The sequence below is a fragment of the Thalassophryne amazonica genome, chromosome 9 (genome assembly GCF_902500255.1).
Source record: "Thalassophryne amazonica chromosome 9, fThaAma1.1, whole genome shotgun sequence".
Classification (NCBI taxonomy): Eukaryota; Metazoa; Chordata; class Actinopteri; order Batrachoidiformes; family Batrachoididae; genus Thalassophryne; species Thalassophryne amazonica.
The window spans coordinates 50,521,904-50,540,751 of NC_047111.1; the positions used below are offsets into that span (position 1 = coordinate 50,521,904).

Genomic DNA, 18,848 nt, shown 5'->3' on the forward strand with positions numbered 1-18,848 from the left:
TAATTTAAAATCAATCAATTCTTTTGCAATAAAAACAACAAATTTATGCAAAATTATTGGAAGCTGTATTGCACAAGATGTTTGACAATATTGCATGTAACTCTGAATAAATCTGTTCCTTATGGATTCATCCTGCAGAAGGGGAAGAATTGCACAGTCTGATTGCCACAGGTAGGAAAGATCTCATGTGGTGTTCTGTGGTGCACCTTGATGGTCTCAGTCTACGATTGAAGGTGCTCTGACAGGACATCATTGTGGCATGCAGGGGGTGGCAGGTGTTGTCCAGGACACTGTGCAGTTTCCTCAACATCCTCCTCTCTGACTCCTCCACCATACACTCGAGCTCAACCCCCAGGACAGAGCCAGCTCTCCTAATGAGCTTGCTGAGTCTGTTCATGTCAGCTGCCTTCAGCCTACTACCCCAGCACACTACAGTGTAGAAGATGATATTGGAGACCACCGAGTGTTAAAACATCTGCAATATATTTCTGCAGACATTGAAAGATCTGAGCCTGCTGAGGAAGTACAGTCTGCTCTGATCTTTCTTATACACAACATCTGTGTTTACAGTTCAGTCTAGCTTGTTGTCTATATGGACACCCAGGTACTTGTAGTAGTCCACAATGTCCACCTCTGTTCCATTGATGGTAACTGGGTTCGGATGGGTCTTCCGTCTTCTGAAGTCCACCACAGCTCCTTTGTCTTAGATACGTATGTTTAGCTGCAGGTGGTTGAGTTCACACCACTCCACAACCCTGTCCACCACACGCCTATGCTAAGCCTTCTGGTTCCTGCCGATGCAGCCCACAGTGGCAGAATCGTCCAAAAACCTTTGCAGGTGACAGGACTGTGACCAGAACCTGAAGTCTGTGGTGTCGAGTGTGAACAGAAAGAAAGACAGAACCGTCTCCAGTGGTGCCCCCATGCTGTTCTTGATGGTGTCAGATGTAATATCCCAAAGCCTCGCATATGGTGGGCGGCCTGCGAGGTAGTTGGTAATCCAGGCCATAAGTGGAGCCTCTACCTTCATGTCAAGCATTTTATTGCTGAGCAAGTTTTGCCGGGTGGTGTTGAACACACTGGAGAAGTCAAAGAACATGACTGTCATAGTGCTGCCTGCCTCCTCCAGGTGAGAATAAGCTCTACACAGCATGAAGATGATAGCATCCTGCAGTCCCCAGTTGGGATGGTCCCCCAACTGCAGATTGAATCTTATTTACCTTTCAGTTGGCAAACAACCTTCTGTGCCATGGTCTACCCAGTTGTAGTTGTATACCCTTTCATTTTGAAATATTTAAAATTTTAAACTTCTTTTCTTTGGCAGCCAATCTCTTTTTGCGGATCTTGTCACATCACAGAAGCTAACAAGAGTACTTCCTGGTTAGTTTTTGGATGGGGGAGACCTCTTAGGAACACCAGGGGCTCCATCTGTTTCTCCTAATCGCGATCTGTGCCAGGAAGACCATCCCATACAAAACCCAATGTGGATCTGTACTGCATCCGCTGTGGCGACCCTGACCAAAACAGGGGCACTCCAAAGACAAACAACAATGTTGCATTGTTTTGCTCTTGTTTGCAAATCAAAATTCAGAATAGCAAACAGGCATAGGCACCAACATACTTGTAATTTTAGTTACAGAAGTACTAAAAATGATGACATTGCCCTCAAGGTACTGTCCATGAAGATTAGCCTCACATCCACATGCCTCTGACGTCTGAGCATTATACAGCAAAACTATATGAACCAAAGAGAGCTGAGCCTCAGCTGGAAGCACAGCACAACAACTTTATACAAATTATCAGCATTGCTGATTCAGCCAAAATGTTAAACTCTGGGTTTGTCAACAGAACTGCTGAGAAACACTTTGATGTAGGACTCTTGATCCTACTCTTGCAAAACTAAGATATAAGGGTAAGTCTGGTAGAAAAAATGGCCTTATATCCTCCTGAAGAGTCTTAAAACTACCATAATCACATCATCTCATCAAAATTTAATGAACAGCTTTGTAAAAGAAGGTTTAACTGCCAATTCCAACATTCGAGGCTGTAAATATCATCATTCATTGAAAGGATGGCATAAAGGAATGTGCTATTTGTGCACCTAACCTCTTTATTCCCTGCAAGTATAACACAATTCATTGGTACTTTACTGGACTGAAGCTACCACTGAATTAAGTATGTATTCTGTAGTGTGGGTACTTAATGAGTTCAAATAAGCTGCCAATAGGTAGTCAGTCCATGAATATTTAATATTTAAAAATGTACAATTCCAATATCTGGGAAGAATGTGACGAAAGACTAATGCCAAATTTAACTAATTATTGCAGTTCTTAAACTGAATGAATTAAATGACATGCGCTATTTCAGAAGAAACTGAATGTCTTCTTAAAAAGGTGAAAGTGCCCTACTTTACCAATTAATGAAGGAGGATAACAGGGAAAGTAATGACCTTGATGTAACTCCAGTTCTGTTTGTACATTTACGTAGGAAAAGTACACAGAATGTGCACATATACAAAGGGGAGAATACGTATAATATCGGAAGCTCTGTTCTCCAACTGTGTAAGACTGCGGAGTAGCAGCATCATCATTAGGTTCTGTTACTAGCCTGCAGATTTCAGTGAAAACAGATGGAACAATAACGCCACCTCCATCTCAACTGCATCTGTATATGGAGTGGAGCCTAGGACCATCTGACCGCTACATATCTTTTCACCCAACCCAATCAGGTTACCTCTTATTGATCATCTCTACTGTGGACAATGCAACAGTTTCAAACATCGAACAAGACAGGGAGTACCCCTAGAGAGCAATGTGATGGCTGAAACAACATCTTTTATTGATACTGGAAAGCAATCTAGACCAGAGACAGAGTGTCATATAGGACTAAGACCTTGGTTCTTTTGGAGTCCTGCCTCACTGGTGGAAAAAGAGACTCTATAGATCAAGTTGAGCAGGTGTTGGAGAGACACTCTCTGTGCCCACGCTGCAGTGTCTGACTTCGACGAGACTCACAGTGTTGGAGAGCGGTGCCATCTGAGCATCATCTAGGTAACACCTGTCAGACTTGGTCAGAGTGATTCTGTCCCTCTCTGACAGAACGGATGCAAATGTCGGTAGGAGACATTAGCTGACTGCATCCTCGATGGACGGGGTCCCTTTCTCCCACTGCCAGCCTTCTACATGCTAGTACAGCATGAATGACATATGCAGCTGTTTAATATCAGTTGTGAAGGTACAATAATCCAGCGTGTAACAGAGAATGGGCACCAACTGCGGACAAGCAACAGCCAATTTGCACTTCTGGCTTGCGGAAGCAAGGGGACAGGTAAAGTCTCTCTCAGGGCGAGACAGTGTTGAAACATCATTATGCAGGTGATCAGGCAGCAGCACCTCGCCATCAGGACACACCACACATCTCAGGTGGCATTATAATACTGCCAGCACCATTCTAGCACCTCCTGGAGGGGTGAGAGACAGGGTGGACAGGTGTCAACTTGAAATTGCTGACGCACACCAAGGCACCAAAATAAATGCAACACTTTTGGTTTTGCTCCCATTTTGTATGAGATGAACTCAAAGATCTAAACTTTTTCCACATACACAATATCACCATTTCCCTCAAATATTGTTCACAAACCAGTCTAAATCTGTGATAGTGAGCACTTCTCCTTTGCTGAGATAATCCATCCCACCTCACAGGTGTGCCATATCAAAATGCTGATTAGACACCATGATTAGTGCACAGGTGTGCCTTAGACTGGCCACAATAAAAGGCCACTCTGAAAGGTGCAGTTTTATCACACAGCACAATGCCACAGATGTCGCAAGATTTGAGGGAGCGTGCAATTGGCATGCTGACAGCAGGAATGTCAACCAGAGCTGTTGCTCGTGTATTGAATGTTCATTTCTCTACCATAAGCCATCTCCAAAGGCGTTTCAGAGAATTTGGCAGTACATCCAACCAGCCTCACAACCACAGACCACGTGTAACCACACCAGCCCAGCACCTCCACATCCAGCATGTTCACCTCCAAGATCGTCTGAGACCAGCCACTCGGACAGCTGCTGAAACAATCGGTTTGCATAACCAAAGAATTTCTGCACAAACTGTCAGAAACCGTCTCAGGGAAGCTCATCTGCATGCTCGTCGTCCTCATCGGGGTCTTGACCTGACTCCAGTTCGTCGTCGTAACCGACTTGAGTGGGCAAATGCTCACATTCGCTGGTGTTTGGCACGTTGGAGAGGTGTTCTCTTCACAGATGAATCCCGGTTCACACTGTCCAGGGCAGATGGCAGACAGCGTGTGTGACATCGTGTGGGTGAGCGGTTTTCTGATGTCAATGTTTGGATCGAGTGGCCCATGGTGGCAGTGGGGTTATGGTATGGGCAGGCGTCTGTTATGGACGAAGAACACAGGTGCATTTTATTGATGGCATTTTAAATGCACAGAGATACCGTGACGAGATCCTGAGGCCCATTGTTGTGCCATACATCCAAGAACATCACCTCATGTTGCAGCAGGATAATGCATGGCCCCATGTTGCAAGGATCTGTACACAATTCTTGGAAGCAGAAAATGTCCCAGTTCTTGCATGGCCGGCATACTCACCGGACATGTCACCCATTGAGCATGTTTGGGATGCTCTGGACCGGCGTATACGACAGCGTGTACCAGTTCCTGCCAATATCCAGCAACTTTGCACAGCCATTGAAGAGGAGTGGACCAACATTCCACAGGCCACAATTGACAACCTGATCAACTCTATGCGAAGGAGATGTGTTGCACTGCATGAGGCAAATGGTGGTCACACCAGATACTGACTGGTATCCCCCCCCCCCCCCCCAATAAAACAAAACTGCACCTTTCAGAGTGGCCTTTTATTGTGGGCAGTCTAAGGCACACCTGTGCACTAATCATGGTCTCTAATCAGCATCTTGATATGGCACACCTGTGAGGTGGGATGGATTATCTCAGCAAAGGAGAAGTGCTCACTATCACAGATTTTGACTGGTTTGTGAACAATATTTGAGGGAAATGGTGATATTGTGTATGTGGAAAAAGTTTTAGATCTTTTAGTTCATCTCATACAAAATGGGAGCAAAACAAAAAGTGTTGCATTTATATTTTTGTTGAGTGTAGAACCACTAAGAATGCAGACCACTTATATTCTTTAACTGGCATTGTAGTGGGAAGTAGTTTTTTTGTCATTGACATGGTGGCAGTAGATGGTGACAATGGTTTGCAATGTTTTGCTATGTGAAGATGACACTGAAATTATAAAACAATCCATCATAAGAGCAGCTGAGAGAAAAGGGGAGACAAACAGGCTGTGCAGCTGCCTTTATATAGAGATGACCACCTGGTGGGTGTTGAGTGCACTGATATGGGTTGAGATAAAATAAAAACCCATATTATATCATGTTTAAGCCATGGGTGGAAGAGATAAAAGTAAAAATTCTATGGCAGATTCAGTCACAATCAAAACGTGGAGCTCTTTATGGAAATCCGCCCTAAAATGAAATAGTCTCCATGTATAAGTTTAACTTTTGAGCAGTATAATTACATTATCTCTGTTTTAGGGCTGTCAAAGATAAAACAATAATAAGGCATTAACACAACTTCTTTTTAACACAACTAATTTTTAACATGTGATTAATTCACACACCTTCTGTGACCCTTGGTCTGCATTGTAATTTGGGACATCAGGAAGGCATGCAGCAGTGTGTGGATGGCAGAACAAACACATACTTAATCAGCAGATGTGCTTGATCAAGGCATTTTTGATTGATCTGAATCTGATTAATTAAACTCGTCACCAAATATGTGAGCCAGGGTTGTCTGCTTTGCTATAAACCCAGTGTCCGCTCTTTAAACACTGCATGTCTCTCTGTTTCAGAAGCATGGAGCAATCACAGACGCAGCGCTTGTGTTAGTGTTACCCATTTTCCTTGGTGTCATCTGTTTAACTTCTGTTTACAGATACAATACACAGGGGTGGAGCCACAGAGAAAGAAAGGGCCACTTATAGTCAAGGTCTATCTCTGAAGACATTTTTCCTAACAAGAAGAACAATAATAAGAAGAAAATGAATAGTAACACGAATATATTTTTAACAACAAAAACATCACTGAGTCACTATTACCCTGTTTTACTACTACAGTTCAACAACCCCAATTCCAATGAAGTTGGGGCATTGTGTAAAATGTAAATAAAAACAGAACACAATGATTTGCAAATCTTCTTCAACTTATATTCAATTGACTACACCACAAAGACAAGATATTTAATGTTCAAACTGATAAACTTTATTGTTTTTGTGCAAATATTTGCTCATTTTAAAATGGATGCCTGCAACATGTTTCCAAAAATTTGGGACGGGGCAACAAAAGACTAGGAAAGTTCATGAATGCTCAAAGAACACCTAATTGGAAACAGGTGAGTGTCATGATTGGGTATAAAAGGAGCATCTCCAAAAGGCTCAGCCATTCACAAGCAAAGATGGGGCGAGGATCACCACTTTGTGAACAACTACATGAAAAAATAGTCCAACAGTTTAAGAACAATGTTTCTCAATGTTCAACTGCAAAGAATTTAGGGATTCCATCATCTACAGTCCATAATATAATCAGAAGATTCAGAGCATCTGGAGAACTTTCTAAGTGGCAAGTGGCAAGGCCAAAAACCAACATTGAATGGTGTGACCTTCGATCCCTCAGGCGGCACTGCATTAAAAACCAACATAAAGGATCTTACCACGTGGGCTCAGGAACACTTCAGAAAACCATTGTTGGTTAACACAGTTCATCACTACATCTACAAGTGCAAGTTAAAACTCTACCATGCAAAGCGAAAACCAAACATCAACAACATCCAGAAACACCGCCGCCTTCTCTGGTCCCGAGATCATTTGAAATGGACAGACGCAAAGTGGAAAAGTGTGGTGTGGTCTGATGAGTCCACATTTCAAATTGATTTTGGAAATCATGGACATCATGTCCTCTGGACAAAAGAGGAAAATGACCATCCAGATTGTTACCAGTGCAAAGTTCAAAAGCCAGCATCTGTGATGGTATGGGGGTGTGTTAGTGCCCATGGCATGGGCAGCTTACACATCTGTGATGGCACCATCAATGCTGAAAGGTACATCCAGGTTTCAGAGCAACACATGCTGCCATCCAAGCAACGTCTTGTGAGATTAATTTGCAATTAATCATGATTATCATGGGTTAACTAAAGACACGTGATTAAAATTTTAATCAGTCAACAGCTCTACTAAGATAGATAGATAGATAGATAGATAGATAGATAGATAGATAGATAGATAGATAGATAGATAGAAACAAATAATGACTGAACTTCACATTACCTATTACAGCACAAAAATGCAGAGTTTGAGAAAATATGCTAGCATTGATACATCAGTTTTGTGAATTGTAAAGAAAAATGTTGCTACATACTTTGTAACTAATAATGACTAATGCCATGCAAAAATATTGGGGCACTTAAATGTAATTTCCAAGATATGTCAAATGTTTTTGATGGCACACAAGACACAGTGCATATTTAAATCCAAAATGTATTGATAGAACATAGATTTTTTTTTTTTTTTTTAATGGACTATTTTTCAAAAGTGCTCCTCAAGCCATAAATTGAAGTCTTCCTTTTACAGCCAACAATATGTAATCCTGTTTGCAACCAACCTTGTCAAACTCAATGCCAGGAAAAACTAAAAGGATAGCAAACAGGAGTTGCACACACATGCATACACGTACACAGCTGCATATGCATCCTGCACAGTAAGCGTTGTACTATATACTAAAATTGGCTCAACTATACACTTGCAAAAAGTGGGGACGAGCAGAGTTTCATGAAAGATAAAGGAAAGTGCAGAGAGATGGATGAGCAAAAAAACAAGGAATGGAGAGAGGGGAATGATGGAGGAGTCAAGAGGTTTCAGCAAGCCAACAAACTGGATGTCAAAGTAGATGATGAGTTTCAGGGCCTTCTTTACATACCTGATTAAAGCTGGCATCATACTAGGGACTGGCAGTAATTTGGCAGAATTTAACAACACTGTGGTGTAAGCGGTTTGTGCACTTGCCTCTGAATGAGAAACTGCCCTGTTTGAATTCACGTGACTGAAAATTCATTCTGAAATTTCATGGCCAAAATGCTGCTTTGAGAACAACATGATCGGGTGCATCTTATGTTTGGCCACCATTCATATCAATAAGTGTCTCCACTCTCAAACAGAAACACATTATACAAACAAGTACACAAGTACAATTTCTGCTCTATTCAGGGAAGAAAGAGACCAGATGGACTTGCATAAATGGGAAGGGACATTTTGCACTCATTTAGTTCCCTCAATTTCCATTTTTTTGCAGCACTCTGTGGTACACAGTGGACAGGCTCATTTTGCCTGAAACCAAACACAACCACAAAATCAAGCCACAGAGTCAAATCAAAGGGAACTTTCCACTAGTCCTAGGGTCCACTCGTCCTAGTCTTAGTATTAAGGAGAGCATGTTGAAGTTGTTTTTATATTTATGGTAGGCTATATGCTGCACTAAAGTAGGTTAAGTAATGTTACAAAAGTGTGACAACTAAGACCCCGTCACACTTAGTACGAATGAGCACGCCCCAACTGATTTGTGCATGTGCCAACGTGGTGCAAATGTAGGTGGAACACAGTAATAGTACCTGGACAGCTGCCAGGTGAAAATAAGAACAATAAGAATGCACTTACAAGCTGTTTGATTGCAGTTTGGCAGGATAGAAACCAGCAACACTCGAAGTGCTGCTGTATCACCTGACAGTAATTTTGTCAGGTGATAGTGAGTGTCATCAACTTGGTCATCAACTTCCGGGTTATCCGAGTGTGAGCAGCGTGAGAAGAGGCAAAAGAACCTTTGAAAACTTATTTATAGAATTTTTTTCTTCGGAATCGGACCAAACGGACAATGGCTATGGATTAAAATCCAACGTAAAAAAAGGTTACTGGACCTTGGATTTATGTAAAACAATAACTTTCAGCGAAGTTTGGGACTGGGGCTAGCGGTTAGCCACGCTGCTTCCAGGTGAGGTACCGAGCAGTGTAAACAACCGGAGTCGAAAACACTACAAATGGCACCAAAGAAAAGCTCGGTGGTTGAGGAGTCGGAGGAGGTTAAAAAGGCACTTGAGACAGTGTCACTGGACGTAGCTGACATAAAGGACAAGCAGGACAAGATACTCAAGCTGGTGGAGGAAGTCGCGCGACTACGAGCGTTATTAGAGGATAAGGACAAGAAGATCGAGGCTCTTGAGAAGAGAGTTGAGGACTTGGAGCAGTATTCAAGGATTAACGATGTAGTTGTGACTGGTTTAAAGATTAAACCTCACTCATATGCCCACGCAGTGACCGCGGGAAGTGATCTCGAACCCGGCGAGATGGAGGAGAGCTCTGCAGAACAACAGGTCACCGCGTTCCTGGCGTCCAGGGACATTGATTTGGACATAAACTGTCTTGAAGCTTGTCACCCTCTTTCTATGAAGAAAGGCGCTCCTCCTGTGCTTATCATGAGGTTTTTCAACAGAAAAGATAAGGTTACATTGTTGAGGCAAGGAAGAAAACAAAGGTACGAATGTTTACTTGAATGATCACTTAACAAAAACAAATGCAGACATTGCTAAAAAAAAAACAAAAAACAGATACTTAAGGAACAGACAAACAAAATTCAGAATACATGGGTCAGGAATTGTAAAGTCTTCATTAAACTGAATGGGTCTCCTGAAGTAGCTAAGGTGCTGGTTATTAAGGACATAAAAGAGCTGGAAAAATATGAAATATGAGTCAATAATGTATGGAGAAATAAAAAAGTAAAAAAAAAAAAAAAAACTAGTTCTACTTTATAAACCACTGAATCAAAACCCAAAATCTCTACTTCAGGAGATGAAATAATACAACAGAGGATAATAAACCAGGAATTATTGGAATTAAAAGCAACTGAGTATACTGAACATAAGATAATGGATTTGGAAAATTAAATAGACCCTGATAATATGTTTTTTTCGACTGATACTGTTCATTGCAATTACTATACGGAAGAGGATTACAATAATACAGTTAAATCAGAAGGTAAATTATCAATCATCCACTTTAACAGCAGACGTATGTACACAAACTTTAACAGTATCAAAGAATATCTTCAGCAGTTTACAAAACCCTTTAGTATAATAACAATTTCAGAAACATGGTTCAATGCACAAAAAGGAATACAATTTAAGTTGGATGGTTATAATCTAAACTACATCAACAGAGTGAATAAAGGAGGTGGAGGTTTTGCTATATATGTGCATAAAAATATTAAATTTAAAAAGAAAGTATGACATTAACAATAAAAGATGTTTTAGAATGTATTTCAATAGAAGTTTATAATGGAAACAAGAAAAACATTATTATAAGTTGTTTATATAGGGTGCCAGGCTATATTGGCTATATTTACAAACTGGGTGGATAAAATGTTTTCATCAATAAATAACAAGAAAATACTTATATGTGGAGATTATAACATTGATCTAATAAACCCCAAAAGACATACATCAACTGATGAATTTATAAACACAATGTACAGCATGAGCTTATACCCAGTTATCACCAGGCCAAGCAGAATTACATTGAATAGTGCAACTCTAATAGATAACATCTTCACAAACAATATAGAAACTAAAAATATAAGTGGTTTATTGATATGTGACATAACTGACCATCTTCCTGTGTTCACTGTGTATGACTCCAATTGTAATTTTCAGGTAAAACCCCAATATTCTGCATTTAAACGAGTAAGAACCCAAAAAGCAATAGATCACCTCAATAATGACTTAACAAAACAGGATTGGCACACTGTGTACAGGGAGAATGATGTGGATTGTGCCTTCAATAAATTTCTAGACATTTTCAATTCATTATATGAGATAAACTGTCCAATACGCCACGTCAACAAAAACAGTACTGCTGCCAAAAGTCCATGGTCCACAAAAGGTCTACAAAATGCTTGTAAAAAGAAGAATACATTATACAGACAATTTGTTAGACTAAGGACAAAAGAATCTGAACATAGATATAAATTATATAAAAACAAACTAACTAATATAATTAGAGCCAGCAAGAAATTATATTATACCAATCTATTAAATAATAATAAAAATGACACCAAGAGAATCTGGGAAATTCTTAACACTATAATCAAAAATAAGGTAAGAGGTCATTCTTATCCAAATTATTTTATTGATAAGAACAGGGACATCTATAATATGAATAATATAGTTAATGGTTTTAATAACTTCTTTGTTAATATTGCACCCGACTTGGCAGCAAAAAATTCCCGAAGGTGGTAACAAGGAGCAGGAATCACTCATAAAAATCAATAAAAACACAATGTATCTCTCCAGTGTTAGTGAAGCTGAAATAATAGATATTGTTAATAAATGTAAAAATAAAAAATCAACTGACTGTTATGACATAGATATGAAGCTAGTAAAAACAATAATTAAAAGCATATCAAAACCCCTGACTCATGTAACTTGTCATTTCAAACTGGGACATTCCTGAACAAAATGAAAATGGCAAAAGTTATTCCACTATACAAAAATGGAAATAAACACAACTTCACAAACTACAGACCGGTCTCTCTACTCCCACAATTTTCCAAAATTTTAGAAAAGCTTTTTAACAACAGGTTAGAATCCTTTATAGAAAAATATAACATAATTAACGAAAGTCAATATGGGTTTAGATCTGGAAGGTCAACTTCACTTACAATAACTGAAGCAATAGAAGAGATCACAAACACCTTAGATAGTAAAAACTATATAGATGGAATATTCATTGATTTAAAGAAAGCGTTTGACACACTTAATCACTCAGTTCTACTCAATAACCTGGAAAGATATGGTATCAGGGGAATGGCTTGGAACTGGATTCAAAGCTATTTAACAGAGAGACAACAGTTTGTGCAGATGGGTGCATTCAAATCTGGATGTTTGGGCATCGCTTGTGGGGGTCCACAGGGATCCATACCGGGTCCACATTTTTTTTAATCTTTATATAAATGACATTTTTAATGTGTCACAATTATTAAAATTATCATTATTTGCAGATGACACCAATATATTCTATTCCTGTGATAATTATAGCAAACTTATTAATGTGGTAAATAGTGAATTAATTAAGCTGAAAACCTGGTTGAATATTAATAAATTATCCCTAAATATAAATAAGACTAAAGTCATGTATTTTTCGGAAATCATAATGACAATTCTAATTTACCAATAAATATAGACGGTGTCGAAATAGATAAAGTGTCAGAAATCAAATTTTTAGGGATAACCATTGATAGTAAATTAAGCTGGAAGTCTCATATCAGCCACATACATAAAAAAGTTTCCAAGAATGTCTCTATTATGTACAAAGCAAAATATTTTCTGGATCATAATGCATTATATTTATTGTATTGTTCTTTAGTCTCTCCTTATTTAACATACTGTATAGAAATCTGGGGCAACAATTACAAAAGTTTGCTACATCCCCTCTGTATACTCCAAAAGCGTGCAATAAGAATCATCTATAAGGTAGGATATCTCGATCACACAAATAGTCTATTTTTGCAATCCAAATAGTTGAAAATTCCAGATTTGGTTAATTTCTACACTGCACAATTATTATATAAAGCCAATAAAAACTCATTACCTAGTAATATTCTGAGTCTCTTCACTCAGAGAGAAGGGAGCTATAATTTTAGGGGATGTGGTAACTTTAAAGTCAAGGCAGTGAGAACTACCAGGAAAAGTTTCTGTGTGTCCATGTGTGGCATTAAGCTGTGGAATAGTTTGGTACCTCAGCTCAAGCAAGGTCCAAATATCCATCAATTCAAAAAAAGATACAAAGAAATGGTTCTGTTGAAATACATGAATGAGGAGAGAGGTGCGTGATCATTATGACTTTTTAATTTATTTCTATTTAATTTACCTTTGCTTTTTTGCCTTGTCAGCAATAGAAGGGGCCTCGCTAGGACACACAAACTTTCATAAAATACCTAGAATTATACTGTACATCAATTTAATTATATATATCATAGCCATAATTGGAAATTATATTATTAAAAAAGAAAATGATAATAATGATAAAATCTTACTATATGTTTATTAATATAATATCTGTTAACATATCTGCATAATACCTGTTATTGCTGGTGTCGTAACCATGGTCAAAAGTATTATTTTTATACATCAAGATCCTGTAGTCGAAATGCTAGTCAAATAGAAGTATGGTGCCGATGGTAATAACTTAGAGAGAGGGGGGGAAACATATATATATATATATATATATATATATATATATATATATATATATATATATATATATACGAGGTCTGTCCAAAAAGTATCAGACCTTTTTATTTTTTTCAAAAACCTTATGGATTTGAATCACGTGTGCTTGCATGAGCCAACCTTGAACCTTCGTGAGCATGCGTGAGTTTTTTCACGCCTGTCGGTTGCGTCATTCGCCTGTGAGTAGGCTTTGAGTGAGCACTGGTCCTCCCCCCTCGTTGGATTTTCATTTCGAGGAAAATGTCTGAACGATTGGAGCAGCGCTGAATCAAATTTTTCCAGAAACTGTGAGAGACAGCCAGGTGGAAACCATTCGGAAGATTCAAACGGCTTCCGGTGGCTTTTCAGTCAAGTGAGTATCCGAGGAATTGTGTAAGAGCTGGACGTGTCACAACATGTCGTGAGACTTCCAACTTCCGCACGTCTTTCATTACAAAGTCTCCTGTAACAGTGGAATGTGCCGAAAAAGTGCTGATGTCCACCTCTTCTGCAATTTCTCTGGTAGTCAGACGACGTCCCGGATCAACACAGCGTTCACTTTGGAAATGATCTGGTCGTTTCAGCCTGTCGATGGCCGCTCGGAGCGCGGCGCACCCTCCGCCATTGTGAGCCATCTTTAAACTGGTTGCAACACTCCTTAATCTGTGTGATGCCCATAGGATCGTCACCTAAAGCCGTCTGAATCGTCTGAATGGTTTCCACCTGGCTGTCTCTCACAGTTTCTGGAAAAATTTGATGCAGCAAAGCTCCAAATCGTTCCACCTCGCAATGAAAATCCAACGAGAGGGGAGGACCAGTGCTCACACAAAGCCTGCTCACATGTGAATGATGCAACCGACGGGCGTGAAAAAAATCACGCATGCGCATGAAGGTTCAAGGTTGGCTCATGCAAGCACACATGATTCAAATCCATATGGTTTTTGAAAAAAATAAAAAGGTCTGATACTCTTTGGACAGACCTCATATATACGAGGTCTCTTAGATAATAAACCGACCCTTTTATTATTTTTTTTAACTATATGGATTTGAATGACATGCGATTACACCAATCATGCTTGAACCCTCGTGTGCATGCGTGAGTTTTTTCACGCGTGTCGGTGACGTCATTTCCCTGTGGGCAGGCCTTGAGTGAGATGTGGTCCCGCCCTCTCGGCTGAATTCCTTTGTTTCACATGCTGCTCGAGACGGCGCGCGTTGCTTTATCAAAATTTTGATAAAGCAAAATTTTTTCTGGACCTGTGAGGAATATCCGAGTGGACACTATTCGAGAAATTAAGCTGGTTTTCTGTGAAAAGTTTAACGGCTGATGAGAGATTATGGGGTGTTTCTGTCGGTGTAAGGACTTCCCACGGAGCGGGACGTCCTGCAGCGCTTCCAGGCGCTGTCGTCGGCCTGTTTCGAGCTGAAAACATCCTAATTTAAGGCTTAATTCACCCAGGACATCGTGAGAGAACAGAGAAGATTCAGAAGAGGCCGGCATGAGGAATTTATGCGGACATTCCACTGTTTAAGGACATTTTTTTAATGAAAGACCTACGCGCAAATTCGCCGAGTCGTTTCCGTGACGACTCGGCAAATCTGTGTGCGCCGCGACAGGAAAAACACCTCCGTGTTGAAAACCATTTGTAGAATTCAGGCGGCTTTTAATGGCTTTCAACAAGTGAGTAACTGAGAAATTGTTTAACAGCTTGGGCATGTTCCAACTTGTCCGTTAAGATTTCCAACGGAGGTGTTTTTCCTGCCGCGACCCCCCGCGGTCGGGTCCAGCCCGACATGCGACTCTGCCCGCACGTTCTTTCATTACAAAATGACCGTTAACAATGGAATGTCTGAATAAACTCCTCATGCCGACTTCTTCTGAAAGTTCTCTGTTCTCTGACGACTTACTGCGTCAACAGAGCCTGAAATGTGGAAGTTTTCAACTTGAAACGGCGAGACGCTGTCGCCTCGAAGCGCAGATCGCCGTCAGGCGCCGTGGACCGTCCTTAAAGCGACACTACCAGACCAAAATCTCTCATCAGCCGTTAAAATTTTTACCGAAAACCAGCTGAATTTATTGAATGGTGTCCACTCAGTTGTGCCTTACAGTTTTGAAAACATTTTTATCAAACAAAGCAACAGTCTCTGAGCCATTCCTAAACAATGAAAAAAATCGACGAGCGGGTGGACGACTCCTCACTCAAAGACTGCCCACAGGCGAATGACGTAACCGACAGGCGTGAAAAAACTCTTGCATGCCCACGAGGGTTCAAGCATGTCTGATGTAATCACACGTGATTCAAATCCATATGGTTTTTGAAAAAAATAATAAGGTCGGATACTTTTCTAATAGACCTCGTATATATATATATATATATATATATATATATATATATATATATATTAGGGGTGGGCAAACATAAAAAATCTTAATCGCATTAATTCAATGACTTTCTGTGATTAATCATGATTAATCGCATGTTATATGTGAAACCCAAAAATGAATTCAAAAGCCGCTTAAAAGCACAGTTTTATTTGAAAATGTAAATGAACATTGCATAAATTTGAAAATGTAAATTTCAACTGAAACACACTAATGAAATCAAATATAAAACCACTGGCAGGTCATTTGTTATCCTGTTTCATATCAAAATAACAATATTCATGTCCATGACTAAATGTACTAAAACAAATACGTCACAATTGTACACATACCACAATTTGATATGTGTACAATTGTGATGTATTTGTTTTAGTATATTTAGATTTTGTTGTGATTTGGCACTTTATAAGCCAATTAAATTGAATTGAAATTGAACATTTTATTGAGTCTTAAAGTAAATAAATATGAATTTGGTCACTGGATCCTTAAACTTTGTACATAATGAACTCTACATGGTGAATCCTTGATCTCTGGACATGAATAGGAATAAACAAAATCTGTAGTTTTTGTCAAAAGCATTTCCTTTCAGACATTGGCATGAATGTGTTTCCATATATCTGAGCTGAGCTTACAGCTGCTGTGCTTCACTTCAGGATGGAATTTGAAAAGAAAATACAGCACGTTTCTTTTTGGGAGGAAAAAAAACCTTTTAGTCAATTGTAGTTTCTTGTCTGTATTACATTTGGAAAGAGGTGTCATTTTATTTAAAGCGGCGATTAATTTTGAAGTTATTAATTCCGACCGGACTCTGTCTCAGCCGCGCAGCGTTTCGAGCTGTGTGAACGGAACGGAGGACGATTCTCGTTTCTTGACTGCAACAAGACAAGAGTCCCAGTTAGTGACTTTAATCCACACAAAAGTGACTGATGATATTTTAATGGCTTTGCGAGGGGTTAAGAAGCGGCTTGCCGTTTCTGAAGAGCAGTGAATCAAAGAACCAACGAGGTACTGGATCGAAGCATTGCTTCAATGGTTCATGGTTTCAAAGTGGAGCCGCGCTGCAGAAATAGTTTATTGCAGACCAAACCCTGAATATCCGACTTTATTTGTACGTCCGTATGACTCTGAAACTCGGAAAAATCCGTATAATTTACGGACTATAGGTTGACATGAAAACCACCAAAAAGCTGTGTTCACCGCGGGGACACGTTCGGCTATTCGAGATTATTCAAGATTTTTTTTTTTACCGATGACGAACGATGCGTAAAAAAAAGCGCGCCCGCCACAGGAAAAACACCTCCGTGTTGATAGCCATTTGTAAAATCCAGGTGGCTTTTGGTGGCTTTCAGTTGAGTGAGTATCTGAGAAATTGTTTAACAGCAGGGCATGTTCCAACTTGTCCTTAAGGCTTCCAATGGAGGTGTTTCTCCTGTGGCGGGCGCGCGGTGCTGGCTGCGAGCCGACGCGCCAATCCGTCCGCATGTCTTTCATTAAAAAATCTCCTTTAACAGTGGAATGTCTGGATAAACTGCTGATCCCGACTTCTTCTGAAAGTTCTCTGTTCTCTCACGACGTCCTGGGTCAACAGAGGCTTAAATTTGGAGGTTTTCAGCTTGAAACAGGATGACGACGTCGCCTCGGAGCGCTGCGCAACGTCCCGCTCTGTAGGAAGTCTTTACAGCGATAGAAACAATCCAAAATCTCTCATCAGCCGTTAAAATTTTCACCGAAAACCAGCTTAATTTGTCGAATGGTATCCACTCAGATGTGCCTCACAGTTTTGGAAAAAATTTTGATGAAGCACAGCGCCAGTCTCTCAGCAACTTCTCAGACAAAGGAATTCCGACGAGGGGGCTGGACCACTCCTCCCACAAGGCGTGCTCACAGGCGAATGACGTCACCGACAGGCGTGAAAAAACTCTCGCATGCCCACGAGGGTTCAACCTTGGCTGATGTAATCACACGTGATTCAAATCCATATAGTTTTTTAAAAAAATAATAAGGTCGGATACTTTTCTAATAGACCTCGTATATATATATATATATATATATATATATATATATATATATATATATATATATATGTGTGTGTGAGTGTGTGTGTGTGTGTGTGTGTGTTAATGTATATATGTACGTATATAGGTATATATGGCACTGCCCAAGCAGAGGGTCACCCCCTAGAGCCTGGTCTGCTTGTGGTTTCTTCCTAAGAAGGAGTTTTTCCTCACCACAGTTGCCTAGTGCTTGCTCTGGGGGTCGGCAAGGTTGGTCTTTATTTGAGTGGAGTGACTTGGGCCAAGTCTGTTGTGATTTGGCGCTTTATATATATATACATAATATACTTATACATGAATTGAAGTGTAATTGAAAATTGAAGTGTGTGTCTGTGTGTTGATATGTAGTGTGTTGAGAATTTGTGTTTATGTTATTATGACTGTTATAATTGTTGGACTTGTACTAGCAGGGGTGGGCGTTGATAAGCTTTGCTTCTGCCCACACCCTTTCGGACTCACAGGCTTTGTTTATATAACATTCATGTTATTTGTATGTTTCTGTTCTTTCGAATTTGTGTGTGTGTGACGAATAAATCCATTCATTCATTCATTCATTCAAGTGCACTCGTAATGTGTTCAGGCGCATTAGAGACATTCAGCTGTGGCGGAAACATGCCGAATGTCCCTCCGAAGGTGATAAGAATGTCACGAATGCCGTTTTCACGCTGTCCGATTGTTTATAATGCAGTCAGACTGCAGTCAGACGGCACTTTGACTGCCATTCGATCGTTTTTAGACTGCGCCACAAATGTTTTGAACATGTGCAAAACATTTGAGGTGGCCGCATGACTGTGCCTGACTGTTTAGACCGCACTCAGAAAGCTATCTGATGGCCGTAACTGCACCTTGGCACTTCCCGAATGTGGATCGATCTTTAATTTGGATGGGATTTGGGCTCATTCGGCCTCTAGTTTGATGGGGGTATAAAAAAAACATTAAATTATGGTGAATTGCCATAATTTGTTGATTTTCAATTCAACAGATTTGTAGACAACACTACAATTAAAGGTGATTAATGGTGTATTGTCAGCAGAATCATATGTTTTATGTTTGTAAA

The 18,848-nt window shown here is 39.9% G+C and overlaps 1 long non-coding RNA gene across 1 annotated transcript; it reads left to right on the forward strand.

The window, feature by feature from the left end:
- Positions 1–1,811: 1,811 nt before the first annotated feature.
- Positions 1,812–18,580, forward strand: LOC117516527. The gene is made up of 3 exons (XR_004562450.1): positions 1,812–1,824; positions 17,087–17,090; positions 18,391–18,580. It is a non-coding gene; the product is annotated as an uncharacterized LOC117516527 (long non-coding RNA).
- The last annotated feature ends 268 nt before the right edge of the window (positions 18,581–18,848 follow it).